Source organism: Bufo bufo, chromosome 1 (genome assembly GCF_905171765.1).
Source record: "Bufo bufo chromosome 1, aBufBuf1.1, whole genome shotgun sequence".
Taxonomy (NCBI): Eukaryota; Metazoa; Chordata; class Amphibia; order Anura; family Bufonidae; genus Bufo; species Bufo bufo.
In genome coordinates this window covers 741,504,559-741,510,558 of record NC_053389.1, presented here as the reverse complement: position 1 = coordinate 741,510,558, position 6,000 = coordinate 741,504,559, and the positions used below count along the sequence as shown (strand labels likewise).

General features: G+C 41.4%; 1 protein-coding gene across 1 annotated transcript in view; it reads right to left on the bottom strand.

Annotated features, from left to right (window-relative positions):
- Nucleotides 1-791: 791 nt before the first annotated feature.
- Nucleotides 792-6,000, bottom strand: part of GFPT1 (glutamine--fructose-6-phosphate transaminase 1) — a 49,816-nt gene continuing 44,607 nt past the window's right edge. Inside the window, exon 22 of the transcript XR_005775639.1 lies at nucleotides 792-804. The gene's annotated coding sequence lies outside the window, so the exon portion shown is untranslated. The remainder of the gene's footprint in view (nucleotides 805-6,000) is intronic.

Below are 6,000 nucleotides of genomic sequence, written 5' to 3'. Positions count from 1 at the left end.
AGTTGCAGAGAAGGCAGAGCCTCTAGGAGTAACAGCAACGCCCCCATTGCTCATAGAGACTCATTTGCATATATTTAAAAAATCATTTTTCTCAGCACTGCAAACACATATGAACATGGGACCAACACAGATGTCTTCAACTGCCAAGCGCACATGTAACAGGTCAGCCGGTGTCATAGGTACAAATCTGCTGACGGATGTCCTTTAAGATGGAAGGTGGAAGGTGTTGCACTGTTGCTGGAAGGAAGCAGACATGTTTTTGTAATTCTACTCAACCCCTTTAAGATGGATACACAACAACCTGACTGATTCCACTGGCAGATCAACTTTCCACATTGGTGGTCATTTACAGTGACCGTCTTTTTTACACCGGTCTTTGTTTACTCCATGCACCTAATTTATGGCAGGGCGTGAGCCTCATCATCAATAAGTTGCACCGTCGGCAGTCTGTGCGCCTGGAGTAAGAAAAAACACTCCCAGCCGCTGACAGGAGTAGTTTTTACTCCTCTATTATTCCCGTTTTCAGGTGTAAACGAAATTTGCTGAATCTGAAGTCCCAGCGCCTGCACCTCCCAAGTGGTAAGGACAGCTTAAAAACGGCGGTGCGAAAAGATATCATATAAGCATTTATTATAAGGGTCTTGCTACTTTTTTTTCAATGCCAAAAACTGGTGTAAAACTCTTTGTACTGTAAATGACCCCCATTGTGTCCTACAAATATAACCTGCAATCCAATGCATAGGTCCTCCCTCCTGACTCAACGGTGCGGGTTGTGTAACTCATATCGGCTACTGCTTCATCCATCTTGTGCTAGAACAAAGCTCTGCTTTTACAAGGAAGTCCCTAGTGGCCACCCGGTCCTAGACTTTGTAACCAGCAACCTGAACGCATCCTATGATGAGAACTCTAGAGAGCGACCGTGCACTTTTCATCCAAACCGTGGACTTACACATTTAGGATTCTCACGCTCCATAAATCCTACTGATGTATAGAATTTATAGGCAGCATACAGGTCTGCAGACCGGGCTCAGCTCCGGAAGTCCTCTCTCTGTAGAGCCTGCCAAGTTCCACAGCTTGAAAGGTAATACCAGGACATTAAGGTAAAATGTATTTTTTGCTAGCAGGAAAAGGTATTTATTACAGACTGTCTGCTCCGAGATTCAGGTCACATCTGGGGGGGGGGTGGGATCCACTTTTATGGACACTTGTCATCACCAAATAAAACCCACTTGGGCTTTAAAAGAAATCAGTCACCACGTAGCTCAATATTAAACCAAGTGTACTGTTAGATTGCTTATGGTCTCCTGATTAAAACGTTTCTGTCCCTATCTATATCGGTGCCTCTGTACCTGACAAATCCATGTTTTTTTGTAATATGCATATGGCACAACGAGACTGCCGCCGTTGCACTTCATTGCACCCTAGACTCCGCTCCTTGTGTATGCGCCAACTGCCAAAGAAAACACAGGGCCAGGTGACAATACATCGCCACTGCCCGGCCCCGTCAAAGAGTGTGTGTGTGTGTGTGTGGGGGGGGAAGGGGGGGGGGTGCAATAAAGCAGAGCTTTTGGTGGAACAGTGACGCCCTCTTTGCACATAAAAATAAACAGAATTTCTCAGGAACAGGAGCACAGATCTGGATGGGATCCAGAGATGTTTTAATCAGGAGGTGATAAATCTAAGAGTACACTTGGTTTATTGTTGAAGTACAGTTGTGTTCAAAATAGCAGCAGTGTGTTTAAAAAAGTGAATAAAGCTCAAAGTCCTTCTAATAGCTTTTATTTCCATACACACAAATGCATTGGGAACACTACACATTCTATTCCAGATCAAAACATGAAGAAAAATATATACAATGTGTTGTTCCTCTAAATAAATTCAAGAAAAGTCAATATTTGACTGTTCCAAAAAATAGCAGTGTTTGTATTCTTCTTTACAAACTCAAACATTCACTGTATAAACTGAAAAATGTTTGAAGATTTTGCTTTCCCTTGAATCACTTCACTAATATTTAGTTGTACAACCACTGTTTCTGAGAACTCCTGTACATCTGTGTTGCATGGAGTCAACCAACTTCTGGCCCCTGTGAACAGGTATTCCAGCCCAGGATGATTGGACTACATTCCACAGTTCTTCTCTATTTCTTGGTTTTGCCTCAGAAACTGCATTTTTTATGTCACCCCACAAGTTTTCTATTGGATTAAGATCCGGGGATTGGGCTGGCCACTTCATAACGTCAATCTTATTAATCTGGAACCAAGATGTTGCTCGTTTACTGGTGTGTTTGGGGTCGTTGTCTTGTTGGAACACCCATTTCAAGGGCATTTCCTCTTCAGCATAAGGCAGCATGACCTCTTCAAGTATTCTGATGTATTCAAACTGATCCATGATCCCTGGTATGCGATAAATAGGCCCTACTCCGTAGTATTAGAAACATCCCCATATCATGATGCTTGCTCCACCATGCTTCATTGTCTTCACAGTGCACTGTGGCTTGAATTCAGTGTTTGGGGGTCGTCTGACAAACTGTCTCCGGCCACTAGACCCAAAGAGAACAATCTTACTTCCATCAGTCCATAGAATGTCTCTTTAGGCCGTCAATGTGCTCTTTGGCAAATTGTAACCTCTTCAGCACATGTCTTTTTTTCAACAGAGGGACTTTGCGGGGGCTTCTTGCAGATAGCTTGGCTTCACATAGGCGTCTTCTAATTGTAACAGTACTCACAGGTAATGTTAGACCTTCTTTGATCTTCCTGGAGATGATTGTTGGCTGAGTCCTTGACATTTTGGCTGTTCTTCTATCCATTTGAATGGTAGTTTTTCACTTTCTTCCACGTCTTTCAGGTTTTGGTTGCCATTTTAAAGCATTTGCGATCATTTTAGCTGAGCAGCCTATCATTTTCTGCACTTCTTTATATGTTTTCCCCTCTCCAATCTATTTTTTATCAAGGTACGCTGTTCTTCTGAACAATGTCTGGAACAACCCATTTTCCTCAGAATTTAAGAGAGAAATGCACTGTAACCGGCATGTACAACATTTGCTGCCTTCCTTCCTTAAATAAGGACAATAATTGCCACCTGTTTTTCAAAGAATTAATGACCTCACTCATTGAACTCCACACTGCTATTATTTTGAACATGCCCCTTTCAAATAGTGATTCAATTACACAGAATCAGCAGCATGCATGGCATGACTGTTGGGTCTGTTGGATTTCTATTACTCTACTACACCTGCTAGTAAATCATTTGCCATGTAGAAATATCATTTCTACTAAAAACAGTGATTGATCAGGTTAGTTATGTCTGACTGCTATTATTTTGAACACAACTGTACTTGGCGATAGATTCCCTTTACCATTAATTTCACAGCTCCTACCCTGTCCACAAATTGGTAACGTGCAAAAGAGAAAAAAAAAAAAATATATATATATATATATATATATATATATATATATATATATATATAATCAATGAAAAAGACCGGCACTCGCTGTTGATAATTCTTTCTTTGTATCTATTCAGTCACATGTACAGGCAATAAGTGACGCGTGCGTTTCGGTGCTGCCGCACCTTCCTCAGACTTATCCTCATACAAAGAACATTTCATGTTTAAATAGAGCGCCCAAACACAGAGAAATGACATCACACAGAAAACCACACCCACCAATCAGTGTTAAAACAAAAACATATGAGTTCCTTTAAATTCACTTTAGTTTGTTCCTTACTTCTTTCTTCCTTCATTATGTTCGCTGTAAATAATATATAGAAAAAATCCATTTATTTTCTTACAAAGGATATTTTTGTCAAAAAATTATTTTCATTATTTTCTTTTTTATTTTTATTTTTTGTTTTAAAGTTTATTTGTTTTTAATTGCACTATTGCAATACTCAAAAATATAACATTATAGAAAAATTATTATCCTGAGAAAAATATTATTATACCAAGGTGATCTATCAGAGGAAGCTTTGTACATTATACTCCCGGTTGAGTCCGTGGGGCTCAATCGTTCGTAATCGATGTATCCAATAAGCCTCCCTCTGCAGCAATAACTTGTTCCTATCTCCACCCCGACGTGGAAGGGGTACACTGTCTATAATCTGGTAACGCAACTGTGCCACTGTGTGTCTATGTGCATGGAAGTGGAATGGTACAGGAAATAATAAATTTTGCTTGCGGATGGTGGACTTGTGGTTACCAAGTCTGTCTTTCATCCTAGTGGAAGTCTCTCCCACGTACAATAGACCACAGGGGCACTTTAAAATATATATAACAAAACGACTGTCACAGGTAAAAAAATTTTTTATAGGTATGCGTTCGCCAGATTGTGGATGTGTAAAGTGTGTACCCTTAATCACACTAGAGCAGTGTACGCAATTTAAGCAGGGAAAAGTTCCCATTTTAGGAGTAGCCAGTACTCTCTGTATAGGTGCAGTTTTACTACTTTCAATGTCAGCCCGTACTATCTTATCACATATATTTGTGGCTCTTTTGAAGCACATCATAGGTGGTAGTTTAAACTCCACTACTTGTGGGTACGACTTTGACACTACATTCCAATGTTTATTTATTATCCCTCTCAATCTCTGAGACCATGGATGATACTGAATTACAAGTGGAATCCGTGGTTCTTTTAGGGGCTTATCCTGTTGTTTTATCTCAACTCGGTTCCAGTCTCAGAATGAACGGATTGAGGGACCATGTGTTCTGAAGAAAAATGGGCCTTTAAACGTATATTACGGTAAAACCGTTGTAAGTCAGTATCAAGGTTGAACGTATCAAGGCTTCCAGTGGGGCTAAATGATAAACCCTTTTGTAATAAGTTCATGTCGGCCACACTCAGATTTTTAGAGGACAGATTGAATACTAAGTTTTTGTCCTTACCTGGGACCTCGTGATCCGTGGAGCGTCTGCCTCGCCTATGATGGCGCCCGGCTCGCCTTGTCTTGGCTTGCGTGGTCGTCGGCCTAAAAAAGGCGCCCGATATCCAGTAGAGACGTCGCTTCCAGAGCCGGAAGAAGCCGAACCCACTCGCCAGTCTCTCATACGAGAGAATGGAACCGCGACACCTTTTGCGTCCTGCCACCTGTATACTCGGTGGTGCAGATAATCCTCTGTATCCCGAAGAAACTTGGATCGCTTTGTAGCTTCGATCCTGGAGCGGAGCTCGCTGCATTGTTTGTCAAGTTTGTCCTGTAGTGCGGTGAATTCTTCCGGCTTCAAGCAGTTATTCAGCTGTTGCTTAATGTTGTCAATGCTCTTTTGGCGTTCGTCAATGGCAACGGTCAGATGCTCAAGAGTAAGTACAATCAAATCCAAAGAGCATTTATTAAGTATTTGGGCAAAACGGGTGCAATAGTCCAAGTTATCGCCAAACAGAGTCGGCCGCAGTTTAACTCGGAGTCCTCGAGGTATTTTTTCAGTGCGGTGATATTCCGCCAATGTTGCGGCATGCAATTCTAATGAGATAAGCTGTTTCGCTTCCTTCTCAAGATCCCGACTTTTCAATTCACTTGAAGGAATTTTCAAAAAATCAGATGGGGCGGTGATCTGTGCCACAATGTCTTTCGCCACATCATCCGTATAAGCAAAGGTATTCATTTGATAATGGAAATTTAGCGTGCTCGTACCTGAAAGCCGTAGATAATATAATAATCACAGGTCGGCACTGCTGTATATGGTCACGGTGCACGAGTCTATGGGATGGCGTCCCAATGTAGAATCAATGAAAAAGACCGGCACTCGCTGTGGATAATTCTTTCTTTGTATCTATTCAGTCACATGTACAGGCAATAAGTGACGCGTGCGTTTCGGTGCTGCCGCACCTTCCTCAGACTTATCCTCATACAAAGAACATTTCATGTTTAAATAGAGCGCCCAAACACAGAAATGACATCACACAGAAAACCACACCCACCAATCAGTGTTAAAACAAAAACATATGAGTTCCTTTAAATTCACTTTAGTTTGTTCCTTACTTCTTTCTTCCTTCATTATGTTCG